The sequence below is a fragment of the Mastigoproctus giganteus genome, chromosome 12 (genome assembly GCF_048544385.1).
Source record: "Mastigoproctus giganteus isolate SK-2022 chromosome 12, ASM4854438v1, whole genome shotgun sequence".
NCBI lineage: Eukaryota > Metazoa > Arthropoda > Arachnida > Uropygi > Thelyphonidae > Mastigoproctus > Mastigoproctus giganteus.
In genome coordinates this window covers 134,376,173-134,398,623 of record NC_143586.1, presented here as the reverse complement: position 1 = coordinate 134,398,623, position 22,451 = coordinate 134,376,173, and positions in this window count along the sequence as shown.

Sequence of the window (22,451 nt, the reverse complement as noted above, 5' to 3'; positions counted from 1 at the left end):
TAGTAACCTGCATGGACTGAATCAAATTGAGAACACTGATAATGGTAACAAAATTTTGGAATTCCTGAAAGATTTAAACAAGCGAAACTATTCGGCAAGAGAGGAACCAATAAGACCTCCATTGAGTGAAATACAAATCACCAAAGAGAGCGTAATGAAAGCAATCAACGATCTGCCCAATAAGGCCACTGTTGGACCAGACAAATTTCCAATGTTCATCCTTAAAATAAGTAGCCCATTTATAATAGATCTATTACTGCACATCTATCAGAAAATCATCAGGTCAGGAGCTTTCCCGCAAGCTTGGAAAAATTACATTGTAACCCCAATACCAAAGATTAAACACCCAAAATTGGCTAAGGATTACAGACCAATTTCTGTTAGTTGCACCCTACAGAAGGTATTCGAAAAAGCGCTTCTTCCCACCATCAATCAACACTGCTTCAGCCATAGACCACCACATTTGCACTCAGTTATTTCGGGTAGATCAACAATAACAAACTTACTGGAAACCCTTTTTCGCGTGCAGAAAGCACTAAATGAGAAAAAACAAATTGATATTATTTTTTTGGATATCTCCGCAGCCTACGACAACGTCTCAATTCCAGCGCTCATTGCGATTTTGAAGAATTATTTTAATGTAAGAGGAAATCTGTTAACTATAATAACCAGCCTGCTAGAACATAGGAAACTTATTGTTAAGCACCAAAAGCTACAATCTTGCTTTACCATCTCGCAAGGAGTGCCTCAAGGGGGAGTTCTTTCGGCTACTCTCTTCGCGGCCGTCCTGGAGCCGTTTCTTGCACGGTACTACAATTTTATAACATATGCTGACGATGTAAAATTCTTCATCACTTCCAAAGACCATGAATCAGCAGCAAGTATTTGCCAGATGGCAAATAGCACAATCCGAGAATTTGAGAGCTACCTGGATTGCATCGGGCTCCGTATTAATGCACAGAAGTCTGCCCAAATGACCATAAGTTACAAGCAGAATAAAAATGACATCTCAATCTCTGTGAACGGGTCTAGTGTGGAAAAAGTGCACTCTCACCTGGACCTGGGTCTTAAGTGGGATGACAGACTCACCTTTGCTCAACACTTCGCCCATATGAAGACAAAAATATTCGCCGCTTTATGGGCTACTAGGGAGGAACTGGTAGGAATTAGGGATCCTCAGCTAGCGACCAAGTACATTTTAATGTGTGTCCTGCCAATTGCAATGTATGCCTCGCAAATCTGGTCTTCAGCTCCAGATTCACATTATAAGTCCGTTCTTGGGATCGAGTACTGGTTCTTGCGATGGCTTAACAGAGTTTCTGGCCACCCTTTTACTATCTCAAGGGCCATTCTCTACTCAAACCTTAACATCACACCCTGGATGCAGCGGACAATTAACAGGAACATACACACTCTCGCACAAATGCTCACAGGCAGAGTGGATGCTCCAGTCCTGGATAATATTCTAGTTAAACCGCGTGCCACTGCTAGACGTTGCGGAGAACTAAATAATCCACTGCGTTCAGTCCTGAACAATCTTAGTAGCCTGCAAAGATTCTTCCCATCAAAAGCAGCGAGAATATTTAACTCACTAAACATAGATGCCGAAAAACTGTGTGAGGATGCAACATACCGGAAAGGGATCTTCCAGGATTCGTACAGACTTACCGAAATATGAATCGGCCGCAAAGTACTAAAGAATTGTGAATAAAAGTGAAGCTTTCTGCTTTAAGAACAATAATAATCTGTTGACTGTAAAAATATACCTTCTGTAACAGTTATGTTAATATGTAAGTTATATGTGGAATTATTAATGAATTGTAAATATATGAGCTGTATAATGTTTGTACACAATCATAAATGTGTAAATATTGTATGTATTAAACATAAAATGTGTATATAATATTTTGGGACGAGACTACGTGTTCAGTATATGTAACCCACTGCACGTAGTATCTCGTACCCTGATATGTACTTAGCACCCTCCTGGCACTTTGCCGTCCCGGGGTGGTTTCCTTATGGAAATAAACAGATAATAATAATAATAATAATAAATAACCTCCATTATGAAATACAGGTAAACACCGATTCAAACTATTTTTTATTTCGGTCAGCCATTTTGAAACAAGATTGCTGCCACCGCAAATATAAGTACTATTTAGAACTTGTATTTACAGTCCGACCGAAATTATGTTTATAGTATATCTGAAGATATCGTAGCATAGATATATTTAATCAACATTGAGGTCGGTTCCTATATTCACCATGTTTTATGAAGTGAAAGTGGGATCCATTAGTTCTACTTGTTTATTTTTTAAGAAAAAATTAAAAATTTGTTAAAAATAACTCCCTTCGTTTTGGAATATGTACCGAATATTATTCAGGAGCTATTAAAAAATGAAAATTATTTTGCTTTTTGTTTTACATAGTACAAAGATTTTTTTGACCCTTTTATTCCAGCTTTGATTAAAACAGAGAAACATTACAGTTGCAAAACCCAGAATAAAAACACGCCCAAGATAAAAACATAACCGAATGAGATTAATTATTGCTGTGGCCACAAAACACAAAAAAATCTGAAATGATCTCTCTCTCTCTCTCTCTCTCTCTCTCTCTCTCTCTCTCTCTCTCTCTCTCTCATGAATTTATGAAACAAACAGAAACTGTTGAACTAAAAAAAGACTGTTTATGGTTTCTCCAACACTGCTACTCGAAATTTTACCCATCTGATCTGATAGATGACCAGATATGTTCTTCCATTTTGGCATTGCTAGTAACCGGATTGTAGATTTAAAATAAAAGCCACTACTAATAAGCAACAAACGAAATATTCCACTGGGAGTAACATCTCCATTCATAATCTTTTCTAGAGCACATCCATCCCACACGTAATGTGTTGAACCTATCGACGATCAATACTGGCAGCCCACTGGCAAGATAAGAAAGGTGTGTCCTAACAGCACAGTCGTCCTGCGATAACAAACTATTCCAAAATAGCCAGACAGGCGCGAATAAAAAAAAAATGCAGCAGCAAGACTGCCCCTTTTTGACCATGCTTAAATAATGTTTCTCTATTATGGATGATACTGCAATAACTCTGCTGCTTATTACTTTTATAATGAATCCTATAATAGAATATGAAAGTCGTTAGTACTCTTAAGTGATCAAGAAGGCTAAAGAATAGAGAAATCCCGGTAGGTTTATGACGTTTACTAAACCAAATCCATTTCCGATAAACAGCCCTTCACTTTCTCGTGTAGTATGTCCTAAAAGATGAAGGTCTCTCACGTAACGTTGGCTTTCTTTATCAAATTTCGATTTTCTATAACAAAACACCGGGAGAATGCAGGAATTTATCTTCAGCGAGGGGCTGATCGCTTGTAGGATATATTAGTGCCAACCATTCGCTCGTGATGCGTCTTACCGTGCTATGTAATTAAGGAAATAATTTTCAAAACATACTCTTTCTGGAAGGCTAATTAGAACTGTCTCTTATAACACTGCGGAAGAGTTCTTTGTTTAAAATAACAGGTTTGGAGTGGCTGAACGAAAAGATAAAGGGGGAAAAAAGTCTTACAGCGGTCCCAGCTAATAAGTGTAATGAAGTAGAAAAAAGAAGAGTTAATAAATCATTGCTTCTCTGGCAGGTCGTCACTATAAGCGAAAAGAATTACACCGTACGGGTTTTCTTCAGTAAATGAAGTTCCTCCTTCAAGTGACGTTGAAAGATAGGTGCCTAAATGGATTTATCTTTCCATGGGAAAATTCTTGGGGAGTTGAAAGGAGCAGATCAACTGACTGTTGTTTAAATAAGGCGGTGGAGAGGATGGTAAGGTAGTTGAGAGATCAACACGAAGATGGAGATTGACAGTTACAAAATGGAAGACTGGCGATGTTATTTATAGCACTAGTTTCAAACAAACCATCTGAATGAAACACTATTAAAAACTATTTTTTGTCCTTAATTCATATAAATTGACTCAATTGATATCATTATTTATAAAGTATGGATTATATCACTGGCTCAGTTTTTAATGGTGTGCTCAGAACGAAGTTTAAGTATTACAGAGACAGAAGAAATAACCGGTCTATTTCCTTCAGCTTCAAAGATCTGTCTTTTTAAGTCTGTATTTAAATCATACTTTCTTGCGTTCAATCGATGGGATGCTTCTAGGCCACTACCAGCCCCCACTAACTGGGCATCTAAGATGTAAGTTGAGTTTCCTTTGGTACAAACCAGATCTGGCTTACACACACCTTCTGTTGTACTGTAGCGAGGTTCCACAAGAGTCCTCCAACCCCTCTGAGATAGCCGGTGGTTTACTAATGCTACCACAGCATCATATCTTTTAATCCTCATGCCATAGGACCTATGACAGCGGAGTGCAACATGAGCCAGGGATTCCGCTGCATCCCCTACATTTCCGATCCAAAGATCACCCTCTAGGTGTTCTGGAGAGGGTAGGAAGAGCATTAATTCGGGTCCTGAGCAACTCGATATATTCGTGGCCAACCAGGAACCGGGTCCCGTCCCCGACCCACTGATGGTGGGCAGAGACGAAGGACTCCTCCTGCAGAGCTCGACCATCAACAGAGTTATATAATAAGGTTTTCCATCTTCTTCGAGCCGTCTGATCGGTATTCATTATTAAGAGTCCATCATTAAATAGCTTTCTTACGCTTCTCTTCTCTCTCAAAAATATACTTCTCTCAGTAAGTTTCCTAATTAGATGAGAACCTAATTAGATGAGTTTATCAATTTCTCCATACGATTGTCCTTTAAGATTGGAACACACCATCTGTAGGTTGGGATTCCCAATCTTTTATCTTTTATAGAAGCATAGAGATACGCATTAGGGACATCCTTGGGGAGATTCAACAATTTCTTCACTGCACCTCTGATTTGTGAATTTGTGGAGAATTATAGTCTTCCGGCTATAATTCTCCCCAGCAGCAACCTATGATAAAATCTTGGAATCAAAAAGGTTTCCAAGATGAATATTCTTTGTTGAGGTTTAAAGCGAAGCCTTTCTCAGACGACTCAACTCAACCTCAAGATCTGTAACAACTTTAGATTTACCAAGTGCAGAAAACTCCACCCAAAGGTATGTCCATTTTTCCTCAGGTTTCATCTCTGGAAAAGCTTCATTTCCTAATAGAAACCTACAAGATTCAAATTTTATCTTTTTTCTGTTTACCATTTGGTATAAAGGACAGCATCCATGATTTTCTTAAATTTACTCCCAGTCTTCTTTTTGTTAAAAAAAAAAGGCTTTGCTCTATCAATAGTCTGTAAGCCACCCTTTGTTCCAGCCACCAGTATGAGATCATCGGAAAAGGCCATTGCGTTTCTCCCTCAATTCTAAAACCTGTATGTTTAGGCAATTCACTCAAGAGGAGATCAGTTACCATGTTAAACAGCAGGGGTGAGATGTGATCCCCACCTGCCGCACTCCTTGAGTGAATGCCACACAGTGACCTCTGCCTCTGAACCTCATAGTGGTGGTTGCACTCCCATATAAATTACAGAGATACCTGGAAAAGGCATATGGGATCCCATATGTCTATGGGACGCTTCAATGATTGCCGCATGGCTTATAGAGTCAAATGCTTTCAGGAGATCTAAGGTTGCAATATGTAGGTGCTTTAGTGTCGAACGTGATTCATCTAAAGTTGACTGTAATAGAAACACCTTCTGCGCCGTGCCATCTACAGGAACAAAAGCTCTTTGACGACTATCTGTTTTAATTACATTATTAAGTCTTTTTGCCATAATCTTATGAAATGTTCTTAATAGTACAGAAGACATAGAGATTGTCCTAAAATCAGCTGGGGTGTCAGGATTCTTTTTCTTAGGAATAAAGATAGATACAGCTTCGTAAAAAGATTTAGGCAATCTATCAGATAGATTACGAAATATATCTAGTATCACTATTGGAATGTTTCTTCACAACAATGGAGTTAAATCATCAGGACCAGGAGCTGTTTTATCCCTGGAAACTCTTCTTTATCTCTTCTAATGATAGTGGTTTATATAATTGCTCAACGATATTCTTATCCAGCACTTCAATACAATTATAACGAAACATAGCCTGAGAACCACTTCGAGGTTCTTCCTTAGGACAAATAGGCTGTTCCAATAGGCAAAGAAAGTGTCATGGTTGATATTCCACTCTCCAACCTCAATGTCATCTAACACTTGAACAGCACAGCGACGACGGTTCTTATAATACATTTGCATTCGCGCATAATCTCTTTTACGCGGCTTTTTTCTTTACTTAACTGTTCTTTTCTTCCATCAACTTTAACTTTACTACGAGGCGGTATTTTTATAGTTATATCTGCTCCTACTAAAACTGTTCTAATATACTTATCCAACTCTTCGAAATTTAACCCATCATCTAAAACCTCAGAAAGATAGATTTTTAATAGGTGGTGATTATAGGTTTCCTCTGGTAGTGCGACAAAGGATCAAGTTCCTTTTGATGGAGATGGATGATAAGAGCCTTTAAGTCAACTTGAAATGTTGGAACAATTTTTGTTCAAACGTTGTTATTGATGCACCGACAGTCCCATTTGTATTAGGAGGGAAGTTTTGAATTCTGAAGATGCCAATTTGTTTATTTGTCTGTGCATTTCTTCCCACTAATGGAATACTCTCTCGTGGCTAGTACAGTTGGTGTAATGACCGTCCTCCCCACACCGGGTGGAAAAGACCTGAGAGCGAATCCCGTCAATGACGCGAGGAATTTTTATAGCCCTTTTTTACAACGTGGCCGAGTTAGTCGGTCTCAGGCGAGGTTAGCATGATATATCTTCCAAAAACTTAAGTTTTTGTTACAAAAATGAGGAAGTATGATTGTAACATCACAATCATACGTCCTTATGATTGTGCCAATACAAATATTTGACCACCTCATTTGCATTTCATAGTTAGGTACCTCTATAGATGTTTTCACATCAAAAATACCATATTACATGTTCCTAGGATACTAATAACAGATTATTCGAATTTCTGCAAACAGAAGAATTTCGCGAAGGTAGGTAACTCAATTCCTTGTTAAGATTAGCATTCTCTATGAATGAACTACCTGTAAAATAAATATTAGAAAACTTAGAATATTAGGCAATTTTTACTTCACTTATTCGTTATTTTCATAGGATAATATCTCTTCGATTTCAGCTGTAAATCTATTGAAAGGGAACTATTTCTAAATTTATGAAAACTGATTCAGACTACTTCATTCTCATTCAATTTGTTATTACATCATCGAGATTAAAGTAACAAAGGCAATTATACTCTTTGACAAGATTCCTGCGCGAAAATTCACGAGGGATAATGCCAGTGGCTGTTTGAATAGTTATTGGGAATGCAATTCGCTTGATCGAGATAATCAGTAGAGGGGGTCATTCAGACCATACAGAGTTGGTAAATTCAATGGAACAGCTGTTCTCATTGTTCTGTTGGACAGATTGTAACATGTGGATGAGCAAGGAGAACAGTTCGTTAAAATTGGGTCAGTGGTCCAGCATTCATCAACATTATGAAGAATGAATGTAAACTCCATCGCTCTGCCGTACTGCATCCTGTTCGTTTTTGATAGTCAGATCCCACATGTGTTAGTCAGTGCATTGTCATTCTTAGGCATTGTCTTCTCTTTAAAGGACTTTAGACAGAGTCTCTAACTACTCAACTATTTTGTTGAAAAGTTCGGAATAGTTAAGTTTGTTTATATTTTTGTTTGTCCTACATTATTGGAAATAATACAGGGTAGATAAATCGCAACTTTCTTCGTGATTCATTTTAAATTAAGGCTCTTTCTTGAAAAACAATGTGCATCAAAAAGGAAAACAACGCTCTGAAGTGATTAATGGAAATTGAATTAAGCCTGTCATGACATTCATGCCAATTCCTTCCTTCTAGGAAATGGCAGCCACCGACTATGAAATAGGCCACAATTTGTGGTTAGAATGACGTAGGTTAAACCTCACTCTTCGAAGTGCAGAAAGAATTGTCTTTTAAGTATAACCTACGCTAGAATTAGCATTCTGGCATTTCCCCATAAGGCCATGGACAGTTCCTTTCTCGTCATCGAGTATTATACTCAGTATAGATGATTTTAAGCATTTGAATAAAAAAAAGAAGCGTCTATTTAAATAGGAAGATTAGTTGTTAAACATTTTATGTTGAGCTCATTTTTTTTAATTTCTCTTGATGTACAAATAGAACCTTTACGCAAGGAGGATTAGGACTGTTTTGGACTGGAATATTTTTTTTAATTAGCACTCAACTCTGATAGAAAAGTGTTAACCTGGACTGTTCAAAGAAAGGTAGCAATAATCAGGATGCAGCGGAAGTTTCTAAGGGGAGAGAGAGAGCAATGCTTTGATGTGATGCGTAGAATTCGAACTCGGACCATTCCATAAAAGAAGGCAAGATCAAAGCCATGCCATGCTCTTGGGAAAGCAGTGTTTTAAGATAGTGGGCATGTTATTCACATGACCTTTTCAATTTCCAATATTCATTCTACAAATATAAGAGTGAATTACATGCATAAGTAAATATCGGTCGCACATCTAGTGTCAATGGTACCTTTTTTCAAACTAAACGATAACACAGTATCTGACACAACCGATACATGGATGCTTTTGCAGATTACCTAAAAGCAATAGACTCCAAACGTAATCCTCCACTAGCCATACACAACTTTGCCTCTAAAGCAGATGACTTAGTTCACATCAAAACTGTTACCGAGAATGAGTTGAAAACTGCAATGCAGTCAATTTCTAAGGATCGTGGACGTTGTCTGGATGGTATTCCATTATATTTTTGGAAAAAAAGGTAATAAACATTGTTGCTACTCATTTAACTCATCTCTTCAATCTTTTCCTTTGAACTGCTACTTATCCGATCTGATTTAAATATGCGATGGATAAGTACTTCCTGCTTGTACTACTTATCCATAAGCATAACTAATCTCTTCCAGAAAATTATAGGCCAAACGCTCGACTAAATTCAATAGCGAAAATTCTTGACTCCGTGGTAGTTAAAAGACTGGCGTCTTACCTCAAAATACTTTTTCTCCTTCACTGCACGGTTTTCGACATGTGAGTTCCGTGTTTATTAATATCAATTTGTACCAGTTTTGGTCAGTACACTAAGATCAAACTTGACGAAGGTATCCAGGTTGATGTCATCTACACTGATCTAAGTCGTGCCTTAGACTAAGTCTCTCATAAAAGGCCTGGCAGTTAAACTCAAACTCTATGGAATGCGTGAAACGCTGCTAACTAGCTTCTAAGCTATATTCATGATTGGCATTATCAAATTTCTTCAACAACGCTGTTTCCAACATCTTTTCTTTAACGAAGGGTGTTCCACAGGGCTCCGCCCTTGGTCCATTATTGTTTAATATATGCAATATTAAATATAGCCACACATTTTGAGACATCGCCTACTAAACTATTATCTTACGCTGATACCATTAAGCTCAAATTGATATCAAATTCTCACAATGGGCATGCGACAATAACCTGACATTCAACTTTTCAAAATATACTGTGGTAAAGTATGCGAACCCTCGAAAGAAAAAGATCTTTCATCTTCGCAAAATAGATAATTAATTGATTATGCGCGAATCCATCACAAGGACTTAGGAGTGTTCTTTTCTTCCAACTCCTCTTTTATTCCTCATATTTTGGAAACTTTTGAGAAGGCGTATAAAGTACTTGGATTCATCAAGAGATTTACTTATACGTTCGGCAATGCCGTGTTTACAAGACATTTATTTATCACAAAAGTCTTGCCTATTCTTGAATGTGCTGTATCTTTAATTCTGGTATAAATAAAATAATCATCTTTTCTGTCATGTTATTTTCTTTGTCTTTTCATTTTTTACATATGTTGTACATTGGTATTGAAGTTTTCTCTGTAATGTATATTTTTTGAACAAAAGAAAAAGAAAAGAAAAAATTTAAACCGGAGGAAGCCAACTTTGATTAAGGGATGTGTATTTTTGAAAGAATACCATATCGTCGATTGCAATGGTATATGTATTGCAATGATATATTGTCAAGCTATTCACACATTAGTTGATGATAGAAATCTGTGGCAATCGATATATTTATTTTAAAATTGATCTGTTCTCTTATTAATCTTAATTAGTTTGGATCCAGCAAAGGCAAGGCTAAAAATATTGTTAGTTTAATTAAAATACTACTAAAATTATAATAAATAAAAAATCTTTAACTTATTCGCTAAATGCTGATGATTATTCATAATATAAATGATTCCTACTGGGTATATTCCACGGGGCATAAGGCATTAAACCGACTGTGTCCTCTACAACTTTGTCTTATAGAGGGGTCTGGTGCAAAACATCTGCAACTCTTTTAAGATCTCTTGTGGTGACTGCATCAGACCTGAAGGTCATGTCAGTCCGGGCCCTCCATGGGACGTACCACTATGAAATGGTATGATGCCCTGTTATGTGGCTTGAATTGTAGGTGCATTATTTGGTCGACCATAGCCTTTGTAAATAAATTCGTTAAATTAAATTAAAAAAGATTTTTTTTTTGCAGAAGTCTTGGTTGGAATCTTGTCGGAGACTAGAAGAATTGCAACAGGAGCCTTTACAGTCGGTGATGAAGAGCCGTTTACTAATAAACAGCCGATCTCACTGGGAAGGGTGTAGGAGTTTTCCTTTTTAATAATTTTGGAATTTTCAGCTAAAGGCCCCTGAACGTATAGTTTTGCCTGTAAAGCCTTGATGAGATTGTAGTAATGTTTTTGGAATGAAGATTTCTTTATTCACTTCGCTGTCCCCAAGGATAAAATAACAGCAACAACCAGGCCTTTCCAGTAAATAGCTCAGCAACCACCTCCGATTGAGGTGGTCTTACATGGACGTAGCTGAGCTTCTTCACTGGATGAAAAACACAAGATTGAATATGGTCATCTATAGGATTAAGTATTCAACCGTAGACCTTTCATCTTGTTCCTTATGAGTCATCATCAATAATTGCCCTTGTTAATGTATTTCGACATCTATTGCTCTATCCAGCCTATTAACGAGTGATATAATAGCATACGAGTGATCGTCTAAAAGTGCCTGATAAAGAAAAACAAGGAAGTGTAAACTGCAGTTCACCCTTGCTTGTCATAGAGTGTATAAACACGCACGGATAAAAAGTAGAAGAGAAACAATCCGCACCTTTAGAGAAAGGGTGCAATAGATGTCGAAATATATTAACAGGGGCAATTATTTGGAACCAAAAAGATACTGCGTGGCTCTCCTTTCAGGTGTGCAAAAACTGCCCTCGCTAACTCCCGAAAGGACTTGATAATAATAAGAACCATAAGAGCTTTTCTTTCTAGTAATAAGCGATGGATAAAGAGGCAGAGTAGGAGAAAGAGATTTCAAGCTGCACTCGCCAGTAATGATTTCGAACATTTTCCGCTTAATGGAGATTATAAGTTACAGATTTAGTTAGTGTTAGGGAAAACGAGGCATCATTCATCTGCAAAGGAAAAGGAGTCTAAAAGAATCTTCTTTTCTTAACAGCGTGTAATTACGTACGTAGGTGTGTCTTTATCTTCATCGCCAAGTCTTAAGGAAAAGGTGTTTTTTTATCTGTTCATTAGCGACGTACTTCCCCCCCCCCACCCTTGTTCGCATACACAAGTGTGCCGTTAATTACCTATTTTATCGCGAACCTTAATGAATTGCCACGTCAGGGTTCCTTAAGTGTATTTTCTGCATTGCCTTCCGGATTTAATGATATAGTTGGAGACTTCAAGAAAAGAATTCTATGCATGTATGTATATATAATTGGTTAGCTGGACGTCCATAACTGGACTGTACAAATTGCTAAACTGCTAGATTACAAACCCAGTCGCCATGCTTTATTGTAAACTTAGAATCGCGTCCAAAAGTAATTATAGACCATATTTGGAGGCTTTGTGGAGGATTAAACCTCTGGAATATTATTACAGAGACACGAAACAAATAATTTCGTTTCTCTGTAATAATATTTATTGTTTTCTCTGTAATAATAAATAACATTCGTACGATATATCTTTAGAGGTAATTTTCTAACTTCCATCTTACCACTAAACTTCCTGAAGAAAATAATCTACCATCTTAATAACCATATTAGAATATAACACTGAAGCCAAACCTTCAGTGTTATATTCTAATAATCTTTATGGACCTCACAGATGGGAACAACTGCCATTTAAACATTTTCTGCCCCTTCGATATTCATCTATTGAACAAGCTTTGATTAAATACAGCGTGTTGCAAAAACAGACATCGGCGCAAACTCCCTGATTTATGCATAGATTTCACAGATCCAGTGGACGTGTTCAATCTTGTTATATGTTTATGTTTTTTGCCATTTGTTCTGTGATATTTTTCTGATTCAAAGTTGAACTAATTTTGTTGAGTACACCAATAAATATCTAAGCTGTTCCTGCTTACGTTAAGATTTGGTTCCATGTTTTTAAGCAATTCTAAATTTTACTCCTACATTGAGTTTGACAGCTGGACTACATCGGAATCCACTTCTCTAAAGTCAAGTCCTCCCTTTAGTTTGAACATAAAATGCGCTGCTCCTCAATATCTCTTAAATCCCACAGTTTCTAGTCACGAATGAATCGTGACATCTCTCTCTCTCTGCTAAACCTTTCTAGCCAAGTGCCCTTATGGTTCACGTGCCGCATGTATCATCTAAACAATGATGCTACGATTGAATTGTTTTCGGTGCTTTGACGGCAAGTTAAAATTTATAACTTGAAATTGTGTTTGTCTCGCAGGACAGACCTTCCAGTAAAATAGATGTACTTTTTTTCACCGCCGATCTATCTTACTTTCGGCCCTTCTTCTTCTTGGATTTCGATGTATCTAGTACGATTCTTTTAAGTCACATATTGAGAAAATAGGTAGAACTGGCGATCTGTCACACTTGTCAGTTCACTTCCCTTACAACTAAGGTCTTAATACGAAATGAATACAAAACAAGCCTTCCAAATCCTTCCAGAGTATTTCAGTACTTGATATGACGTATACAATAGAAAACAGATATTCAACTTCTTTGAGTTATTTCGTATATACTGAACAGACTTATAATAGGTTCTGATAGGTACATTTCTGCACCCATGGCTGATTGTAAAACTAAGATATTAAAAGTTGTTTGAACTAAAAAACTTCATAACAATACGCTTATGTTTGATTGACAAAAGCTGGAGTTAAAGAAACGGAAGAAATATTAAAAAGCAAGTATTATATAAGTCTGTTACAGTTATTAATTTAATATTGCTACCTTCCTTTTGCTTGGACCTCCAACCACTGCTTTCGTGTGAAGACTGGCAGAAATGACTTTACATAATTGCATTATTATGGTTTATATATTAGTCTACATTTTAATCCTGGGTTGTTGTAATCTGCCATAATCGTTTCCAAGTCTCGTAGCGAATCCACCAGTATCATGGCATTGATTTATACATTCTCATCTGTAATGCCCTACTTACCAAAATGTTATAAAACTTACCTAAATAGCACGTAGGTACAATTTTAGCGGTGATGATGTTGCAGTTTTGGTGCCATATATCTGACAGGTGATCCTGGTGATTGTATTCCATTCTAGTTAGACCATTAGGTCTGTCAGGTTCGTTGATTCGTGAGATCTTCCAGAGATCAAAGATTCTGGATGGGATTCATGTCCGAAACTGTGCGAGCCATTACAGATGCTATCAATTATTACATATTGCGGGCACGTTCCATTCTCATCCAATTCGTACTGAGACATTTTCGTTTTGGAACAGTCCATCGCGCTGTTCGGATATATCATCATCATTGTATGATGCGCCTCGTCCTCAAGAATTGATGAATGCACCTGGTTCTGGCATGCATCAATGTATGATACATCTGGTCCTCAAGAATGTTTAGGTACACCTTCCAAGTCCCAGGAAACTCTGGGACCTCGAAGGATACCTTCATTTTGACTGTTCATTTTTAATTTGAAAAATTCCACGAGTTGTGTTGGTGTTAAATAGTATTATTAATTCACATTTCCTATTTCAGCTCTATTCCAATTTTTAATGAAGATATTTGAAGTTTATTTAATCTTTGTTAATGCTATATAAGTTAGAAAGAAACGTCATCATTTAAAACCTTTTATTTTCTGAAAAACAGATGAATTCTGATTAGACTACTTGAATACACCCGCGTTTAAGACCACACCAGATGAATATTTCAGTTTTCAAACTATTCGTATCCGGGAATATAAATTTATTGCCCCATTATGAAGCCAGCAAAGAGACAGCGTGTCGTATAAATGGTTTTAAGAAAGATAAAACATGACTTTCGAGTAAGTGAACAGAACGCTTTCGCAACAGAATGGATGTTCTTTTTTTCCTAACAAGCCACTGTGAAATCCAATGGTATTTGGAAACAGTCGACTCCGTTAATTGGGATTATTTCTCTTAGCTGTGTTCAGTGAAAAAAACGCTGATGCGACAAAAAGAAGTCATTATTTTTAGATGCCAGAACTGTTTTTTACAGTAAACGTAAATCTTGCTGAAGGGTTGTATAAGATTTGCATAATTAGGGACCAGTAGTGCTGTACTCAGCCATTAACAACACTCTTATTGATCCTGTAACCTAAGCACCGTTTCAGTTATATTAAATTGCACGCTACTCTCATTGAAAACTTAAAATATTCCTCTTTTGCGAAAGATAATTACGATATTCTCAGGGAACTCCGGTTTTTTAGTTCCATTATTGCGCAAATCACCTAATCATAAAACCCGGTGTTAATCGACAGCTACCCTTCTTGTAGAAATCAAAGCGCAAACCAGTTTTAAGTTATTACGCTCTCGTAAAAGTTATAAAAATATTTCAGCTTATATTTTATGGTTTGTGCGATTTCAAATAACTTATTGTGGTGATTAGGCAATTATCCATTAGCTCAAAATTAACGCTTAAATCTTTCGTATGCGTTATCTTGTAGGAGATGAATCACCCGATGAAGTTTAATAGTTGGTCCAAGTCGAACAACTGTGGATAAAGCAAATGTAGATTATTCTCGTCTCCTCCACGATGGAGTTTTCAGTGATCTCTGCAGGTCAAAATACTTTTTTGGTTTTTTACCTAACTCTTGTAGAAAAGGAACAACTGACAACAGAATAATGGTTTCGCACAACCATAAAACACGAGACTTCTCACTGCCTCTAGTAATGCTCCTCTATCGACAGACATATGAGATAAACATAATGTTGTTCGGCAAAAAGAACTCCCTCCCCTTTCACTTTCTTCTTTTTTTTCTATGGAATCTTTTGTTCTACAGACACAAAAATAGTGCAAAGTCATAAGAAACGTTCTTTTGACAGAATGACTGGTCTTTGATATCTATTGTAGTGACAGCAACGATTCTGGGTTTTATACTCTCTTGTCTCTGCGTTTACGATATGGAATTTCCGAGTCGCAGAAATAAAAACAAAAAGACTACCCGCTGTTTCTACCAAGAAGCCGGCCATATATTTCCGTAGATAAAGTACGGACCCTGGAGAGAGAGATATACGACATCTTTCCCTCCAGAATATGTAATTTTTCCCGTAAGCCTAGAAATCACTCAAAAAAACAAAACAAAACGAAATTCCTATCGAATCCTTCGGGTATTTGTTTTGGTTGTGTCTGGTAAAAAAAGGAAAAGTTTCTTTGGAGTTTTATTTCCTGATAAAATGTCGAGATGGTTTGGTGTTTTCCTAAATCTTGCCAAATATGTCGCAGTACTCGTATCTGTGGACGATGATTCAAATACTGGGCTGATTATTTTATGGTTAAAAAAGCATTTCAGAGCAAGATATGGCTAATTGAACATTCTGTGTGTTTTATTTAACGGCTCATACATATTCGCGTCATTTTGAGTTTGGTTTTCGCGTAAAGTAACTAAGGCTGTGAGGTGTCGGTGTATTCGGTGGTCCGTTTGGCTGTTTTGTTCGATAAAAACTCAAATTACTGGGGTGGGGATGTAATCAGGGAAAATGATTATCCCCAGAAAAAAATTTATTCGAATTGGTCCTCACTCATTTTGGAAATTAAATTTATAATAGCGTCTTGACTTACAGATCGCTATTCCAAGCGATCTACAAGGTTTCCCATAAACTTTGTGAAGACGGATAGACTTCATGAACTTTTACAATCCAGATGATCCCATCAAAGCTCTGTTGGGTTTCACCTTAAAATTGGGTGGCCACACCATAATTTGCAATACCTCCTCCTGTTGTTAAGTTGCTAGAAAATCCCTGCACAGCTTAGAGTTGTGCTTCAGGTCACTATAAAAAGGTAAAGGTAAACTGCAGCCATTATCAACCCACTGCAGGATGGAATCCTCCTCAACAATTCATGCTGAGTGAAATGAATAATCTGCCACGCTGGTCCAGTGCGGGTTGGCAGATCGACCGTATTTAGCAGTCAGGGTCTTGAACCATGGTCTACTCAAAGAGCGTGTGCTACTGCACTCCCGCTCCTGACCACTCGGCTACGGAGGCCTTTCAGGTCACTCTCTTATTGTAATATAAAATTTCTTCCACAAAGTCGAAAGCCAGAAGATATTGCATTATGTTCAAGAATGCTTTTATAGCCTTCTTAAAAATCCCTTCAATTCTGACGATGTCATCCACTCCAGAAAAACAGAAGCAACCCCAGATCGTGATGGAACCACTGCCGTGCTTCACTGTAAGCGCTAAACAGTGTCTCACCATTTTTTCTTTACTTGATTGTCTCGCATAAACTGCACGCTTGGATCCAAAATTTTGAAATTGGGATTCATCCCTCCACAGTACGTTTTACCACTCTTCAAATGTCCAATGTTGATGTATCTTAGCCCAAGTCAACCATCTCTTTCAATTTCCCGATTTAAATAAGGGTTTTCGGACCCCTATGACCATAAGTTCCTTCTTGTTTAAGACGAAAGTTTACAGTGGATGTAGATACGTGAGTTTCTCTGTTCTTATTGAACCACCACCCTGAAATAATCATTGTTAAGGAATAAATTTTTAACAAAGAAATCTCTTTCCTCAGGGCAGTTAACGCGCCGATTTAAAACCAATTTTAAGGCAGCATCTTTTCAGCTGTCTTGAAGCGATTTTTACTTCCATTGAGATAGAAAATAGCTGTAGTTCGGCGTCATTAATCTTCTTCTACACTAAGGTGACCGACAGGTAGCGCCACTGTACCATAAACATTGTTATTGTTCCAGACGCAACTGTCACATATCTCTAGGAGCTATCAATCACTGAAAAACATTTGAACTTCTAACTGTTCTTTTCCTGTTTTGTTTTTTTTTTTATTCTTTGCTTTTCGTGTCACTTTATAAATTCCACATCGTTAGTAATGATTCTCTAATTTTGATTAATATCATCGGCTGTTTTCAAAGGAGAAAAAAAATAAGAGGAAACAAGCATACTTACGATTATATTCAGCACCACCGCGCTTTATTGTTGTCATAAATAAAGGTCAAGAAACAATTGCCCATCTAGAATTCTGATGCCGTACACTGCACACTGCTGTCTGCGGTCCACCTTACAACAATTTGTCTCTGTCTCGCACCAGCGTGGACAGCTGAAACAGTAACCATAGTTGATGATTTATGTACAAGGTTGTAGGCTGGTCAAAGAAAGGGCATTACATTTCATCTCCTAAAGAGGCGGTCGTTGCACTACCATTAATTACAGGCACTACTAATGCTTTCCTGTTCGAAAGCGGACAATAAGTTATATTAAGTTGTCTTCTTGTAGACGACACTTCATTAGGCTTATTAAACTCGTCGTCTTCCTGTCTAATATACACAAGCTCTAGAAGTACTGCAGCTTATTTCTGTTGCTGACATAGTTGTTTTTCAATAACACTGGTTAATGAAATCAACCTGCACATTCTAAATAGCATCAGCAAACACCATTGCTCATGTTTTACATCCTTTAATTTCTTTCTTTTCAAACAATTTATTCTTGTGAATGAATCGTAAAAGACTGTAGCAACAGCGACCTTAAATCTTACTACTTCGCCTTTAATAACTTCTTGATCTTTAAATCTTGATCATGATCAATATCTTGACCTTTAAATCTTGATCTTGATCTTTAAATCTTTATCTTGATCAAGAACTTGATCATTAAACCTTGAATATGATCAACACCATCTCTAAATCTTTACCTTGATCAAGACCTTGATCTCTAAATCTTTACCTTGATCAAGACCTTGATCTCTAAATCTTTACCTTGATCAAGACCTTGATCGTTAAATCTTACTACTTCACACTTAATAACTTCTTGAAAAGTTCTTGTCGTATTCCTTTTGAAACCCTCTAAATCTTGATTTTGATTAAAGACCTTCATCCCTAAATCTTGATCTTGATCAAGACCTTGACCTTTAAATATTTATCTTGATCAAGAACTTGTTCATTAAACCTTGAATATGATCAAGACCATCCCTAAATCTTTATCTTAATCAAGACCATCTCTAAATCTTTAGCTTGATCAAGACCTTGATCTTTAAATCTTACTATTTCTCATTTAATAAATTCTTGTCGTATTCCTTTTGAAAACCTCTAAATCTTGATTTTGCTCAAGACCTTGGTCTTCTCTAAATCTTGATCATGATCAATACCTTGATCTTTAAATCTTTATCTTGATCTTTAAATCTTTATCTTGATCAAGAACTTGATCATTAAATCTTGAATATGATCAAGACCATCTCTAAATCTTTACCTTGATCTTTAAATCTTACTACTTCACATTTAATAACTTCTTGAAAAGTTCTTGTCGTATTCCTTTTGAAACCCTCTTATAGAAACAAATAAAACCAGTTGTGCATGCTCTTTTACTGGAGTTAGAGTGCTTGCAACTGTTAATGATCTAAAGATAACAAATGAAAAAGGTTCTCTCCCTCTAAATGCATTGGGTATACAACAACCGCCCGAAATTGAATTATCATTCAAGGCTTTATCATTTAAGATTATTAATCTCTAATGACAACCAAATTCTAAGTCCTAAACAAAAACGTTATTTTTCCAAATGTAACGTAGCTATGGAATGAGTGAATAAGTCCATTTAACAGGTTTAAAATTCATATTCTTTTTTCTGTGGTTTTATGAATGTACAAGACGCTCCAAAAAAGAAGGATAAAATTGCTTTTCTAGAAATGTGAGAACTAAGAATGCAAATAAAATTCAATGGTGCTCTCCATGACCAGTTTGTGCGTTTGTAATTCATAAAATCAGAACTCTTTGATGTATGAGCTATTAATGGCACGAAAGATATGAAGGCTGTACTCGGCTGCCTTTCTTGTTCTTTCAAGAACACCAGTGATCACCATAGAAACTGCAGTTATGATTCTGTTTCAGTTCATCAGTGTGTGCAGCTTCCGTTTTGAAAATGATCTTCAGTATACGCTCTCCCTCAAATTGAAATCGATGGAAGTTAAGCTAGGTGAACGAGACATCGGCATATTGCATATCACTTCTAATCCAACGTTCCGGAAGATGGTGAATGAGGACATCTTTCACGGGAAAATCCAGCGTAATGGTGCACCATCTAGCTGAAATAAAATGAGCTACTTCAATTCTGCGACAAGCAGATTTTTCTAGCTCATCTATTCGTATAATGTGCCAATTGACTTTCCCGGAACACGAAAGACAGCTTCTTTGAAAATAATGCATGAAGGATGTTTTCTTCTTCATCCAAACAGAGCACAATGAACCTCTTGGATGAAGATTCAAACAAAAGAACTTCACGATGGACACAGCAGAGTTTTTGAATCTCTCATTGGGCTTCTGCTTCTCTACTAGTTCACCTTGCAGTCCAAACATACAGCTTACAGTACATCAGCAAGGCTGTTTGATCAAGGTGAAAGGTAACACAGCTGTCGTGACGTGCTAATTTTTTGGTGGCTACGCAAATGTTCCACATTTTTAGTGCGATGACGCCGATTTGGTCATTAAGCAATGGTGTCATCGTTACTAAGTTCTGCTATTGTTCGATCGACCGTAATTTTCTTATTTAATACATTCCCGGCTTTCATAAACATCTTGTGCCATGATCGGATAGTTCTTTGTAATGACTAATTTCTTTTTTTTTTTCTTTGTACGTTGTTTAGAAGTTTTGCAGAGTCTGTCCTTCCGATCTATTCTCTATGTACCTTGCAATCTGGGCCTTCTCTTGCGGTGTAGCGTGGCTACACCGCAAGAGAAGGCCAGATTGCAAGGTACTTCATGTTCTGGACTTGAAGGTTGTTTTTAGTTCTGTATTTTTTGTTCCAAGCGGAACCACCCAGGGCAGAAATGTGAAACATCAATATAACTTACGTTATTAATCAGATTTAGTAACCGGAGAACAAATCCCCACGTATTTGTTTTCCAGTTATTGAAGAGCAGACTTGCTATACCCTGTATTGGGAGTTACATTGAAGTCCTACAGACAAAAAATATATTTATTTTTCTTTCACTCTGTGAATCTATAAATCCTATAGACAATAGAGTTGGAGGATATGGTAGAGTTTGAATATTTTTTGAATATTAGCCCATGAGAGCAATATTCAAACTTTATTATCAGATGCCGGCCCATTGACACAAAGCCATCAGAAAGGAGTACAAAGGTTTATTTACAGCCAACATGACTTCCTCTTGAAAACAACAAGTTCCATAGGTGCTAATTGAATGAGATCTCCATCAGTTTCGAAGAGCAAGGACTGAAATAAATATTAATATTGTTAATATTACTTCACACTTAAGTTGCAAAGATTATTTATTGCATATGTTTAAACTGTCCTGCCAAAACATTATGGCCACCACTGTTTTAGCAATCGGCCTTTCCTTCCGCCTTGTGGTACACGTGTCGCGGTGAGAACCGATAAATGCGATACTGCAGGTTCGTGGTACGCGATCCATACGAAGTACTTGATCGACATGGCAAAGGAGCTTGATGTGACGGACTTCGAAAAAAATTTCGTTGACTGGTACCGGTTAAGATGGCAGTATTACTCAAATTGCGAATCTTGTGGGCTGTTCGTAGAATGCTCTAGTTATGTTGTTCCAAACGTAGATGAATAGTGGACAGAGCAGCAGTAGCCGGGCTAATGTCAGGAGCATACGCCTCATCGATGGTCGTGAGGAACGTTGGCGTCCTGCCTTGTGCAAGCCGATAGACTGGGAACAGTGGAAAAGCTGAAATTTTACTTTATCCCGCGCGGGTGGCACAATGGTCATAATCACCGTCCTCCCCACATCGTTGGAAAAGGCCTGGTTTCGAATCCCATCAAAGCCGCGAGGAAGTTTTATAAGTTTTTTTTTTTTTTTTTTTTTTTTTCCCCTCCATGGCTGAATTAGTCGGTTTCAGGCGTGGGTAGAAAGTTCTTCCCCCACTGCCGGAAACCCGGGATTTTTATCAAAATAATAAGCAAATCGACCACAGAGCACATGCAATTTATGAACATAATACACATGGGCAGATAAGTTAGTTCTCGGGTGATCCTAATACAAACATTGTGATTCTTGAAACCAGCAGTGTTTTCATGAATCACAATCCAACCAGTCCTCCTTAGTATGGGACCACTGATGAATAGAAAAATGACGGACCGTTAAGAATGAGAATACGGCGATAAACTGCGAGAGGAATCACTCGGATATCCAGGTCCAACAGAAATGGTGGCGGCACTGTTTTTATATGGGAGATATTTTCCTGAAAATCTCTTTAAGCCCTCATACTCCTAGATTCCCCCACCCCTGAATGCTAAAAACTACCTCTTCATTGCGCCCGACCAGGTACACCCTTCACGATGATTGTCTTCCTGGACGGCATACCTCTGCCGTCCATGATTGTCTTCCTGGACGGCAGAGGTATGTTAATCCAGGATAATGCTCTCCGCGACATTGCCGGTATTGTTCAAAAGTGGTTTGCGAAACACGAGAGTGACTTCCACATGCTATTTTGGTCGAATGATATGAATCCCATAGAAAAACTTTGGGTTTACATGTCTTGACTGATTCTTCGTTTGGATCATCCACCACGGATTAACCCAAGAGAAATACAAAGAATGCATACAGCAATATACTGCAAGTAAAACATATAATAATTATTTGTTCTTCCATGTTGAAATGGCTTAGATTGACTCGTTTGTTTGGAGGTAGTGTTATCTCGAGAGATTTGTAGCCTTTGTGATTGATCAGTTTAATTCCTGTGGCTGGGTTTGAAAATAATCTCCATTCACCTGGGAGCTGCATTTCTTTGGTAGCTTTGCTTGCCTCTCTGACCGTAGTATCGTGCAGTGATTGCTTTTTTTTTTTTTTTGGTATGACTGCGTAAAATATTTTCAACATCCTCTGCGATTACTTGGGAAATTTTCAAACTACATTTATCGATTTCATAAAATCAGAAATATACTTTGAATCCATATCTT